At 39.7% G+C, this 14,608-nt stretch overlaps 1 protein-coding gene and 1 long non-coding RNA gene across 2 annotated transcripts in view; one reads left to right on the forward strand and one right to left on the reverse strand.

Moving 5' to 3' along the window:
- The window catches only part of CCDC192 (coiled-coil domain containing 192), a 197,887-nt gene that overhangs the window by 78,582 nt on the left and 104,697 nt on the right, over nt 1–14,608 (forward strand). The window lies entirely within an intron of this gene.
- The window catches only part of LOC114209563 (uncharacterized), a 289,818-nt gene that overhangs the window by 30,088 nt on the left and 245,122 nt on the right, over nt 1–14,608 (reverse strand). Inside the window, exon 4 of the long non-coding RNA XR_015768155.1 lies at nt 6,812–6,870. This is a non-coding gene — a long non-coding RNA (uncharacterized LOC114209563). The remainder of the gene's footprint in view (nt 1–6,811; nt 6,871–14,608) is intronic.

Raw genomic sequence — 14,608 nt, forward strand, 5'->3', positions numbered from 1 at the left:
TTCAATAAACCGTGCTGGGAAAACTGGACAGCTACATGTAAAAGAATAAAACTAGACCACTTTCTAACATCGTACACAAAAATAAACTTAAAATGAATTAAAGACCTAACTGTGAGACCTGAAATCCATAACAATTCTAGAAGAGAACAAAGGCAGTAAATTCTCTGACGTTGGCCATAGCAACATTTTTCTAGATATGTCTGCTAAGGAAAGGGAAACTAAAGCAAACATAAACTAATTGGGGGACACCTGGGTGGCTCAGTCAGTTAAGTGTCTGCCTTCGGCTCAGGTCATGATCCCAGGGTCCTGGGATTGAGCCCCGCGTCGGGCTCCCTGCTCAGCGGGGGACCTGCTTCTCCCTCTTCCTCTGTCTGCTGCTCCCCCCGCTTATGATCTCTCTCTGTCAAATAAATAAAATCTTAAAAAAAACCTATTGGGACTACATCAAAATAAAAAGTCTTTGTACAGTGAAGGAAATCATGAATAAAACAATAAGGCAGCCTACTAAATGGGGAAGGTATATTTGCAAATGATAGATCCTATAACGGGTTAATACCCAAAATCTACAAAGAATTTGTACAATTAAATACCCACAAAACCCCAAACAACTTGATATAAAAATGGGCAGAGGTCTTGAAGAGGCATTTTTCCAAAGAAGACATAGAGATGGCCAGCAGACACATGAAAAGATGCTCGATGTCACTAATAATCAGGGAAACACAAATCAAAACCACAATGAGATGCCACCTTGCGCCTGTCAGAATGGCTAAAATCAAAAAGAAAAGGAATAGCAAGCATTGTGGAAGATGTGGAGGAAAAGGAATGCTTGTACACTGTGGGCATGTAAATTGGTACAGTCACTGTGGAAAACTGTATGGAGGTGCCTAAAAAAAGTAAAAATAGAAATACCATATGATCCGTTAATTCTACTATGGGTATCTACTCAAAGAAAACAAAAACACTAATTCAAAAAGATGTAAGCATGCTAATGTTTATTGTAGCATTATTTATGATAGCTAAGATATAGAAGCAACCTAAGTGTCCACTGATATATGTGTCACATGCGCGCGCGCACACACACACACACACACACACACACAGTGGAATATTACACAGCCATAAGAAAGGATGAGATCGTGCCATTTGAAACAACATGGGTGGATGGGTATTATGCTAAGTGAAATAGTCAGAGTGAGAGAGACAAATACCATATAATTCTACTCATATGTGGAATCTAAAAAACCAAACAAATGAATAAAAAAACATAAAGCAGCATCAGACCCATAAACACAGAGAACACACTGATAGTTGCCAGAGGGGAGGGAAGTAGGGGGATGGCCAAAATGGCTGACGGAGAGTGGGACATACAGGCTTCCGGTTATGGAATGAATGTCCTGGGACTAAAAGGCACAACATAAGGAATATAGTCAATGATATGGTAGTAGTATTGTATGGTGACAGAGAATAGTTATGCTTGTGGTGGAGCAAAGCATATACAGAGATCATCCTAACGTGCAACCAAAATTTAGAACCACTGCTATCAGAAAGAGGTGAACCATACATAGGCTATATTGTCCATTATGCCCTATGGTGTGATGACAATAATCAAGAATTACTATAAGAACTCAGAGGAACCATCCCTACCTCAGACTGGCAATGAGGACGGCTCAGAGAAGCCTTCTGACATGGAGTGATAACTGAGCTGAATATTAAAATATGGGGAGCAACTGGCCAAGTGAAGATGGAGGTGACCCCGAAGAGATCTAAGCAGAGGGAGCAGCCTGTGCAGAGGCAAGGAGAGGAAATGTCATCTTTAGGAAAGGACTAAGTCAAAAAGTACAACAGACGTGTCATACATGTTGTAGCTGGTCACAGCCATTGGAAGTGTCCTCAGAGACCAACCTCAGTTGGCAGTGCTGGGACTTTCAGGTCATGGCATCTTCCTATTTTCCTGCATTTGAGGCAAGGCAGCAATATCCTAGTACTTGGGATTATAGACTGACCATAGAAGAAGAAACCAGCAGTGCTGGGCCTCCCCAATGAAGTGATTGGCTGTTGCAATGAATCCGGGAGTGATTTGTTTTCAAAAAATTAATGCATCTCTACTCATCTCAGTTTCAGAGCTGCTTTTCCAGAAGTATTTGAGCCCCTGGTGCCAGGTGAAGTTTTTCTAGTGTCCCTAAATTAAGTACCCCCTGCACAGCAGGAAGGGTATAAACTAGGCAATCACTAGGAAACAGATTGAAAAGGATTTCCTTATAGGGCAAGAGGTGTCTCTTTCCTTCTTATCGCTGTAAGAACTTTGGGAGTTGGAAAGTCACCACCTAATTATGTCCACAGACCCAACTTTAGGGGCCTGGCCCTGTACTCTTACTATCTTGCCAGTCTGATTGCTATTCAAACAGAGGTGGTTCTCACAAAGGGTAAACAATTCATGTGTTATTTCCAGAGGAATATTTGAAGGTCTAGGGAGATTGCCTTTATCTTATGTGGGGGGAGTCATTGATATGCTCACATACGTTCTCTTTTATTGAAGCTGGGTGTCATTACTATAATGCAACTTTAAAGATCTGAAGAGGAGGAAGCTAACATCTTTTTTTTTTTTTTTTTTTAACTACAATTAAACTTAGCACAGGAGCCAGGCCTGCCGATGGCTATTTCTTTTCCAGATGTGTTCATAAAACGTGTGTATTGTATATGGCCCCATGGCTCCCGAGAGGCTTTCACAAAGAAGTTTACTCTCTGCTTGGATGCCCACAATTTATGGGGAGATTCAACAGCTGGTCTAAGATTGGAAAGTCACTGTGTCATACTTGGAATATGCGGAAGGATGGTTAGGCTCCAGCTCCTCAGCACGAATGAATAGTCCATTGTCTAGAAGGTGCTTGAACTTGGTCAGGCGACGTTCATCTCCATTTTCTGGGATACTTTTATCCTTTGTTGTTTCTACAAACTATTTTAAAGCATGTACACACACACACAAACACACACACACACACACACACACACACACACACCCCAGGAAGGCAAAGGGCTTATTATGATGTTGAGGGATACTGCGGGCTAGTGGTGTGCTGGTGAATGTTTGAGAACCAGCTCCATGGAGTGCTGGAGGAGCTTATTTCAGTGGTTTACTCCCTCCCCCCATGGTCCTTTTTAAGCTACTGACATTAGATCAACCAGGTCCCAACTTTCCCGAAATGTTAACAACTTACTCTCACATGCCTGTATGAGCTGCCTCCAGAATGTTCACTGACCGAGGCTATGATGTGCTTGCTGATGGTAGAAGGTGCTGTGACTTGTATAGGGCATCCTGGGGCTGGTGGAGAGACCCATTTAAAGACCAGCCTCTTTTTTTTTTTTTTTTTAAGATTTTACTTATTTACTAGAGAGGGAGAGAGAGAGCACAAGTGGGGTGGGGGGCAGAGAGAGCGGGACAAGCAGACTCTCCACTGAGTGCACAGCCTGACGCAGGGCTCCATCCCAGGACCCCAAGATTATGACCTGAGCCAAAGGCAGATGCTTAATCAACTGGGCCATCCAGGCGCCCCAAGACAAGTCTCTTTTTAAAGAAATCTGAAAAGTTATCTTCGCTCCTTTTCTTGATCCAAAGTTAACAAGAGATTGGAGAGCTCCTCTTTCTATGGATCCCATGAATTTCTTCTAAATTCCCAAAAGATTTCTAATGTGGAGCTGGGCAATCAGGTTTCACAGACTTTACGGATTTATCTCCATTTTATTAATGTTGAAACTAAGCTTGTCCAGGAATCCTGCAGTAAGTCAGCAAACCCAGCTCAAATCTATTGTCTCTGACATTTGGAATTCAGAGTTACAGAGAAGAAGAGAACCTGAGAGATCAAGTACCTGTTCAGGTGGTCCTTAAGCCCACTGATGTCTGGAGAATCTTTTCTAATGGGTGACAAGTTTCCTCCATGGAAAACATAAATGTAACTGCCATAAAAGCCCTCAGATACAAGATGATACTCAGAAACCATGGAACAGAAGGACTAACAGTCATTTATGCATCTTTCTATTAACTTACTTTTAAAATAACTATAAATATTTCCTAAGCTCTACTAGCTGCCTTGGTTTCAAAAAATTCAGTCAAGGGACAGTAAAAGGAAGATTTAAAGACCTTAACATCCAATCATGACTGGATGTTGCATGTGCCAGGGGCACATGTGACCCAGTTGTCCTGTTTCTTTTTCCCTAAGGACCAGAAACTTGTCATGGCCACTCCAAGGACACCTGGTGGGACATGGACATGGTAGCACCCTGCCTTGGAAAGATAAGCAGGAAATCCTGACAACTGTTTGTCCTTCTCAGAGTGAAGAGCTTTCACTTTGCTGCTTGGGTACATTGATTAGTTTAGGTTACACCCTTTGCAAAAAAAAAGCCCTTTCCATCTGTGATTCCCTCTTGGGGCCCAAACAGCCCACAGGTCTGCGGAAATTGAGAGAGATCAGAAGGAGTTAAAGGCTTTGCTTAAGGCCCCATTCATTCATTTCCCAAATGGTCACAGGATGCCTGTGGTGGGATATTATAGTAAACAAAACAGACAAAATCCCTCCCCTCATGGAACTTACATTCTAGAGTAGGGCAAGAAATAGGCCAAGCAAATAAACTAGTAAATATATAAAATAACAGATGGTAAAAGGGCCATGGAGAAAAACAGATTTATGAGATGGGGAGAGGGATCCTAGGAGAGAGGGTTTATTTGATATAGAATGACAAGAGAAGGCTGCACTTGGTAAGATGTCATCAGGGCAGAGAAAGCAGGCGGTAAGCTCGGGAAATGTTTGGGGAAGGACACTCCACCAGAGGCTCCGGAAAGTGCAAAGGCCACAGGCTTGGCTTCACAGCACAGATCTCTGCAGATGAAAACTTGAGGCATGACGAATGGAAGGGCCCTCAAGTGTGAAGAGCTGCTGTGGGCGGAGTCAGAGGCTCTCCCAACTCCCTCGGGCCCCTGAGGCACAGTGAATGACAGTTCCAAGTTTAGACTACGTCTGTGCTGTAGGCTGCAGGCTTTCCTTGGTGGTAGGCCCGAAGGCAAAATTTCCAGGAAGAGAAGGAACCAGTGACCCTCCATGCTCCTCAAGATGTTCCCCCAAACCAGCAAAATCCCTTGCCTATCAGCTCTGCATGGCCACAGAAAAAACCAGGCACACCTGCCATCCCCTAAAGGTGTCTAGTATGGTGTTTGGGTGCTTTATACCTGTCCTCTGAGTAGTTACTGACAGCAATCACACAGATGGTAATCTGATGATACAGGTGTCTCTCCCACATTTTGTATGGGTAACGTCAGTCTTTTCAAGTCTGTGGGTATAGTTGATATTGAAAAGCCTTGGGCTGTTTGCAACCAGACCTCTTTACCCTACCATCTGCCCAGGTCTTTGGTCAGAAAGAATCCCTTTGTTTTTTATTACTGAGTGCCAGGTTGATCCATATGCCCTTGGGATAATCCAGAAGTCTCCATTATGCCACCCTAGCGTTGAAATTCACATTTTAGTATTCCCTAACATATTCTTCTCCTCTCTCTACTTATTTTCCCAATTTCTCAATCCCACACTGAAGATTATTTTACTAGGGAACTAGCCTCTTTCCATCACGTGGTTAAAGGCCACAAAGCTATATGGGTCCAACTTTGCCCCGTGCTAGCCAATAAATTCTATTTTTTTCTTGAAGTCTCTTCCTTACTTCTAAAATAGTCAGTGAGCATGTAGGTTTGCTCTCATTGGAAAGAGCCATCCTCGAGTTCCATTCTCTCTCTGACATCTAGGGTCACCTTGAGAATCCTTCTTCTATGTTCCAAAAAGGTCATGGGATTTTCCCCAATGCCCCTTTACAATCATGTTTCAGAGGTTTTATTAAATTGGTGAAAGGCGTTCTGTTCCAACTGTGCCCACACAAAGGAATCATTATTGATTTGACCCTCAGTTGCCAACTAGTCAATTTTTTCTTTGCTGATGGAAATCATGGGCATTTCCAAAATGCTCACTCCTTGTGCCTCCCAGCAACACAAGGCCAACCAAGCTATCACACTAGTTGTGTGCACCTCCACCCAAGAGCAAGATTCCTAACCATGAGCACACTCAGGAAAAGAAATGACAGCAAACTAATGGAAAATTAAAGACTACTATTACCGCCCTTTGCCCTATGAGAAAGGGGAGTAACACCTAAAAAAGCCTTTCTTCAAGGACATTTCCAAGGCCGGGAGCTCTGCTTCACTTAAGAAAACAACTAGTAGCTGTAGTTTTCTTTGAAACATTAACAATAATATCAACAACTTCCTTTGTAGCCACTCAAAAGGAAAGGATAGGGAGAATAACATAACCTTTAGTTTTGATTGAGAAAGGTACCGGAATTGCTCAATGCCCCATGAAATTCATCTCAATGGATCCTGTTTAAGGATGCCAGCTGGAGGAAATATTATTTATAAAAGCAAACAAGCAACATTCAGTAAGGAAGTGGAACCTGTGAAAGAACGTGGAAAATTTTTATTTCAAAATTCCCATTCTTAATGCTTTCCTCACTGGGGTTCACATAAATTCAAGTGGTTTTGTTTGAATAATTACTAAACTCCCCAAATCCGTCACTTATCGCAGCTCTTTCTGAGCACTATTCTCATGGAATTTCACAGACCCAGGGAAAAAGATACTGTTGCCTAGACTTTGGATATCATTTAATTTCAACATTGTCCTAGATAGATCAAGATGAAATCAAAGTCTGTGTTAAAAAAATCTATTGTGATTCATGGAGACAGAAGCCTTGTGTGCTCTGTAGAATGAGGTTTCACCACATCACTCACCTGCCTTCTCCCCTCCTGCCTCATGGGAGACACTGTCCTCCACTCAAGGTCATGTCCTCCTGGAAAAGAGAATGTTCAGGAAGTCACAGAGGTCCTTACGAAATAGCTTATTTTTTCACCACCCATGTTAAGATAAATGAGGTTGTGTTGATGCCAAATCTTTGAAGCCAAACCTCATTTCAAGAGAAACAATGAAAGTTCTCATGAAAATGTTTTAATATGGAAAGGACAAGTTTGGTAGTTTTTCAAGCACATGAGGTCCTCTTTAAGATAGTCTGGATAACTTGGGGCGCCTGGGTGGCTCAGTCAGATAAGAGTCCAACTCTTGATTTCGGCTCAGGTCATGCTCTCAGGGTCATGAGATCGAGCTCCCAGCACAGAGCCTGCTTAAGATTCTCTCCCTCCCTCTGCCTCTCCCCCCCACCAACCTCTATGTGCGTTCTCTAAAAAAAAAGAAAATAATAATAATCTGGATATCTCGACAGGAACACAACAGAACCATCCAGCTCTTAGACTAGATTTTGATACTGTTACAAAATAAAAAATTAAGGTACCTTCATTAACTATTAGCTTGAAAAGCCTTGTGGAGGAGGATTGATAAAAATTATTAGTCACTTGGAAAGGGATTGCTAATAGTGTTTACTTCTGTTTTATCCACTAAAACTTATTCCCAATTTACAAGGAATATAAAAACTCTCTTTGGCATCAGAGTAACAGTTTGGAGACACAGCCCAGAAACCAGCAAATCATATTAGTGCTGTCTCTCTCTAGAACATAAAAAGCATTGTCTTTGAAACAAAATGTGTAGCTGAAACTCTGAGCAGAAACACGTGTCATCATCTCATCAGTCATAAATGGTGACATCCAGGGTCAGCGGGAGACTTGGAGGCCATCTGGTTCAAAGTCCATGCAAGACTGAAATCTCTCAGCAGCATCCCAGTCCTTGAAGGATGACCAGACATGCTTCAGTAGGCCTGTCTCTGGAGCTCAGCAGTTCACCAGCCTTTTAACTCACACCACAAGAGGTAATAGCTGTTTCCCAAGGAACGGATGGCCCACATCCCCAGGTGTTTCTGGAAAGGCCTTCTGGTGGGCTTCCAAATGATCCCCAAATGCAAATCCTTTCCTTCATTTATTGCCAAAATCTAAAATAGAAAAAACTAAAAATAGAAATACCATGTGGTTCAATACTTCTGCATACATTCACCTTTACATAGAACTAAGATTTTTCGCTAGTTGAATAAAAATTGAGTTATTATGGATTACTGGTATTTGAAGTTCATAAACTCAACTCAGCATGTCATTAGCATTTAAGAAATGGGGTATTTTAATGTAGGGATCCAAAGGGGTACATGCACCCCGATGTTTATAGCAGCAATGTCCACAATAGCCAAACTGTGGAAAGAGCCAAGATGTCCATCGACAGATGAATGGATAAAGAAGATGTGGTATATATACACGATGGAATATTATGCAGCCATCAAAAAGAATGAGATCTTGCCATTTGCAACGACGTGGATGGGACTGGAGGGTATTATGCTGAGCAAAATAAGTCAATCAGAGAAAGACATGTAACATATGACCTCACTGATATGAGGAATTCTTAATCTCAGGAAACAAACTGAGGGTTGCTGGAGTGGTGGGGGGTGGGAGGGATGGGGTGGCTGGGTGATAGACATTGGGGAGGGTATGTGCTATGGCGAGTGCTGTGAATTGTGTGAGACTGTTGAATCACAGACCTGTACCTCTGAAACAAATAATACATTATATGTTAAAGAAAAAAAAAGAAGATAGCAGGAAGGGAAAAATGAAGGGGGGGAAATCGGAGGGGGAGATGAACCATGAGAGACGATGGACTCTGAGAAACAAACTGAGGGTTCTAGAGGGGAGGGGGTTAGGGGGATGGGTTAGCCTGGTGATGGGTATTAAAGAGGGGGCACATACTGAATGGAGCACTGGGTGTTATATGCAAACAATGAATCGTGGAACACTACATCAAAAACTAATGATGTAATGTATGGTGATTAACATAACATAATAAAAAAGAAAAGAAAGGGGGTATTTTATAAGTAGTCAGTTGCTTCAGTGCTTGCAATACTGGAAAGCTAGTAGTAGGCATCAAAACAATCAGGATGCTTTGTTCTCAGAACTTCGTTAACCTTGTGGTTGATTTTTGGTTTTCAGTTGTTGCTTATAAATTAATGTTGGTTTAGCTTTAACATTTTCAACTTAATTTACTGAACATTTTTTGGTTATTGAGGATCATTTGGTTGAAGATAATTTGGTTATCACTGGTTAATGAATATTTGCATTAATGGTATTTTTGGCTTATAATATCTTTCAAATAGCTAGTTACTAAAATATGTGCATGTTAAGGTTTAAATAAAAATCATCCATGTTACTAATGCTAAAGAAGATGTGTACAACCCACACACTACCACCTCAACCTACGTTCACCAAAATGTCTAGTAACATGCACATTGTTGGTAGATGTACTAATTGAATTTGTACAGATTAGTGAGTTTCAACTTTGTATTTAAAATACAAATGTATTAAAGTCAGAGAGGTTTGAGCATGAGCCTTTTTGCTTTTTACTAAGGACATACTCAGATTGCCAAAGAAACCCTGTTAGCAAAGGTGAAACTAAACAAGTGACAAATTTCTTCTCTTCTTTTGACTGTCCTGTGCCCAACCTGTGTGTCCTCTCAAGGTCATTCTCCTTGGGGAGTTTTGGCCATAGTGATCTTTTTTTTGGTTTGTTTGGTTTTTTTGGAGCATAGTTGACACACGATGTTACATTAGTTTCGGGTGTACAATATACTGGTTTAACAAGTTTAAACATTGTACTTACATTCACCATAAATGTAGCTCCCATATGTCACCATCCATTGCTATTCCAATATCAGTGTCTGTATTCTCTATGCTGTGCCTTTTATTCCTGTGACTTACTCATTTCATAACTGGAAGCCTGTACCTCCTGCTCCCCTTCACCACTTTGGTCCATCCCCCACCACCATCACTTCTGGCAACCATCAGTTTGTTCCCTGTGTTTACAGGTCTGATTCCACTTTCTGTTTGTTCATTTGTTTGTTCATTTGGGTTTTTTTTTTCGATTCCACCTATGGGTAAAATCATATGGTATGTGTCTCTTTCACTCTGACTTATTTCACTTAGCATAATACCCTCTAGGTCCTCCATGTTGTTGCAAATGGCAAGACCTTGTCCTTTTCTTATGGCTGTGTAAGAGTCCACTCTGTGTGTGTGTGTACATCTTCCTTATCCATTCATCTACTGATGGACTATTAGGATGTTTCTGTATCTTGCCTATTGTACATAATGCTGCCATATACATAGGTGTGCAGATGTCCTTTCAAATTAGTGTTTTCATTTTCTTTTGGTAAATACCCAGTAGAATTATTGAATCACATGGTATTTCTATTTTTAGTTTTGTTGAGGAACCTCCATACTATTTTCCATAGTGGCTGCACCAATTTACATTCCCACAAAGAGTGTACAAGCATTCCTTTTCCTCCACATCCTCACCAGTGCTTCTTATTTTTTGTCTTTTTGATTTTAGCCATTCTGACAGGTGTAAGGTCGTATCTCATTGTGGTTTGGATTTGCATTTCCCTGATCATTAGGGATGTTGAGCATCTTTTCATGTGCCTGCTGTCCCTCTCTATGTCTTCTCTGGGAAAATGCCTGGTCAAGATCTCTGCCCATTTTTAATCAAGTTGTTTGGTTTTTTGGTGTCGAGTTGTATAAATTCTTTATATATTTTGGATATTAACCCTTTATAGGATATATCATTTGCAAATACTTTCTCCACTCAATAGGTTGCCTTATTGTTTTATTCATGTTTTCCTGCACTGTATAAAAGCTTTTTATTTTGATGTAGTCCCAACAGTTTATTTTTGCTTTAGTTTTCCTTTCCTTAGGAGACATATCTAGAAAAATGTTGCTATAGCCAATGTCAGAGAAATTACTGCCTTTGTTCTCTTCTAGGATTTTTATGGATTCCAGGTCTCACATTTAGGTCTCTAATCCATTCTGAGGTTTTTTTTTTTTTTTTTTTTTTGTCAATAGTAAAAAGTGGTCTAGTTTTATTCTTTTACACATAACTGTCCAGCTTTCCCAGAACTGTTTATTGAAGAGACTGTCTTTTCCCCAGTGTATATCCTGCCTCCTTTGTCATAGATGAATTGACCATTTAACTGAGGGTGCATTTCTGAGCTCTCTATTCTGTTCCATTGATCTGTGTGTCTATTTTTATGTGAATGCCATACTTCTTTACTATAGGCACTGTGGTACCTCCAGCTTTAGCTTTGTTTTTCTTTCTCAAGACTGCTTTGGCTTTTGGGGTCTTTTGTGGCTCCACACAAATTTTAGTATTATTTGTTCTATCTTGTGAAAGATGTTGTTGGTATTTTGATAGGGATTGTATTGAACCTGTAGATTGCTTTGGGTAATATGGACGTTTTAGCAATATTAATTCTTCTAATCCACAAACATGGAATATCTTTCCATTTGTTTGTGTCATCTTCAATTTCTTTCCTCAGTGTTTTATGGTTTCCAGAGTACAGGTCTTTCACATTTTGGTTAAGTTTATTCCTAGGCATTTAATTCTTTTTGGCACAACTGTAAATAGAATTATTATCTTAATTTCTTTTTCTGCCACTTTGTTACCAGTGTATAGAAATACCAATTTCTGGGTTTAATTTTGTACCCTACAGTTTTCCTGAATTCATTTATTACTGCTAGTAGTTTTTTGGTGGAGTTTCTAGAGTTTTCTATGTATAGTATCATGTCATCTACAAATAGTGACAGTTTAACTTCTTCTTTTCCAATATGGATGCTTCTTATTTCTTTTTCTTGTCTGATTGCTGTGGATAGGACTTCCAATACTATGTTGAATACAAGTTGGCATACATTAATCATGACCTGAATTTTCTAATGACATTAGAAATAAGTTCCTTTCACTAAATAACAAGAATAAAGACTGCTTCTCAAGTTTTCCAACCTTTAATGTCCTGATGACATCTTGGTGATAACTTTAATGAAGTAATTTTTTTTAAAGAACTATGTTTCGATCAGTGTACTTTTGTAAAGATAATTTAAAACCAAATATTAAAATATTTGTACTCATTTTTAAGATATGATAAATCAGGATAAAATAGAAAGGCTGAATAAATCATTATTAGTGAAGTAGATGAACAAAGTCACCGATGTAGTTTCTCCAAGGTCTGTGTTCTAAGACGTTGGCAGTGGTAGAAGCAAGATATATGGGTAGGGCTGGGCAGGCTCCACAAAGTAAGCCATAAAAACTCCCAAAGCACAGAGCCTTTTCCAGAGAAGTCCATTTGTTCCTTCATTTCTTCTAGGAAGAGTTACAAGAGGACAGGTTTCTCTGCAGGTACACACCCATTTGGTCTGTTAAGACTTTAGATCCTGGTAGTAAACTTCAAAGAGCAGTTTTTACCGCTTTTAGTTTTCGAGGCCCCACACAATGTTCACTGCATCCTTTGGGAATAAAGCCTGAAAGAAGGAAAGGTTGCCATGAAGTTCTTCCCACCTCAGATGTTCTTAATGGCAGCATCTAAAAACTCATTTTCGATTTAATTTAGGAAAGTTTTATCATTCTAATGGTGAATGATTAGTGTAAAGTCTTGGAGATGTCTGACAATTTAAGACTTTTGATTTGGACTGGCATGGTTTATTGTGCTTTTAAATGCAGAACCTTTCTGTTCTTAAATATTTAATCAGTGTAAAGGAATTGGGCGCAGTCAGCAGAATGCCTTGTGCTGCTGATTGTCATTAATGCTGGCAAGTTTCCCCTGTGCTAGACACAGCTGTGCAACGTACGAGGACTGTCCTAAAATATTGAACCAACATAGAAATGTCAAAACAATAAAAGATAAAGGAACTCTTGCCTCCAGCTTGATCTTTCCCTCGGATAGTAACCTCTTACTCCTTTGGAGTAATCCCAACCGTTCCTGGACAGAAAAACAAGAGGTGTATAGACCCTTATAATCAATTCATTTTGATATCTCTATCCAATTTTTTTCAAGACATTTAAAGTATCCTTCTCTTTCTATACATGTACTCTGGAAAAAAGGCTTGACTTCTCTTGAGTAATTAGAAACCACTGGGAAAAATACATTACACTTGAGAAGAACAGTGAGTCATGGCACTTATTTACTTGCTCTATTATTAAGTAACAGAAATGGCCTAATGAGTCAATGTTTTGATCCATTTGGAATTCGTACCATTTAACTTTCCTTCCCCATCATCATACTGTCCTTAAGAGTTGTATGAGGAATTAGATAAAGGTTCACTTAAAGTAACTTCTGGATTTTTCAACCACATTTGAATGATCGCTTATTTTATTTTAAAACATTCAAACAAAAAGTCAAAATAAAAGGCCCATCAGAAATAGTGTAATCTCTGTTTACTGATTACTTTTTATCTTTTCATTTAATGAATACCTATTAATCACCTATTATGTGCCAGGCTCTGTGCACATACAACAATGAACAACATAAAAACTGCCTTGGTCTTCCGGCATCTTCAAACTGGGGGAATGACACAATCCAGTTAAGCCATTTGCAATGTAGTATGAAAAGTGCTAAAATTGGGTAAGTATGCATCTTTGTGACCACACCTGAGAAGAGCCCTTAATTGAGACTGAGGGCAGATGGGAGGTTTCCCAGAAGAAATGACATACAACCTGAGGTCCAAAGTGTACATGGGAATAACAGGTGAGAGAGACTATCATGCAGATGGGTATAATGTTTATTTCTTCAAAAAGGACTCTGGGCCTTTTCTGGTATAGAAAGGTGTCCAGAAATAAGGCCAAAGAGGTAGACATTTTCAAGAGCAGTTGGTAGCCAGTGAATGGTTTTGGATATAAACAGACTGATATTTTAGAAATGTCAAACTGAGGGCAATGTGGAAAATCAAATGGAGAAGATGGCCCAAGGACACTTACTACAGTGACCGGGTAGGAGGGGATGGTTTTCCTTGAACAGATGCCATGGGGATTGAAAATGGAGGCAACATTGGTGGGACCATAAGAGACTAGAAATGTGCAGAAGGGACATAGGAGAGGAGAAACTGGCAGGAAGTGAGAGACTGGGCAAGGAACTGGCAGGTGGTACCACCCGTTGAGGAAAGAAGCTGTTGATGAGCAAGTTGGGGGCAAAATAATTAATTTGATTTTAAACACACTGCCTTTGATTTGCCTGGGGGACATGTAAAATGCACATGGTCAGGAGTAAGTTGAAAAGGCAGATCTAAAGTGAAAAATGAAAACGGGCTTGGAAACAGTTTTAAGTACAAGTCAAGTAAACAAAATGGGAAATTTAAATCTTCTTTTATATATATTTTTAGAATTGTTTTATCGTGGTTAACTTTGTAAACTTCTGGAGTCTGCAAAGAAGAAAACGCAATCTCCCACCTTTGTCCTTCAAATATCTGTGACAGCTCTATAATTTCTAATGAGTTTATTTGTTTGTTTTTAACATTATTGCTGATAACCAAAGAGAAAAGACAACAGGGAACAAAAGAATGCTACAGGAGGAGCTAGGTAAAGAACAGCCACCTTGTGAAATGTATTTTTAAAATACAAAAAATGAAATATTTCCAATTTCATAAAATATTTGCAATAAAAACTAGATACATGAAGGAAGTAAAATATTTCACTGGGTTTTTATTCTTTAGTTTTTTAAAGTTTACTTCTCAGATTAATAATTTTCAGAATCAGTGCTTTGTGTCTTTCTTGATTTCTCTGGAGGCCAT

This window comes from Eumetopias jubatus, unplaced genomic scaffold (assembly GCF_037043125.1).
Source record: "Eumetopias jubatus isolate StellerSeaLion01/CBP00866 unplaced genomic scaffold, mEumJub1_p1.0 scaffold_5, whole genome shotgun sequence".
In the NCBI taxonomy this organism is placed as follows: domain Eukaryota; kingdom Metazoa; phylum Chordata; class Mammalia; order Carnivora; family Otariidae; genus Eumetopias; species Eumetopias jubatus.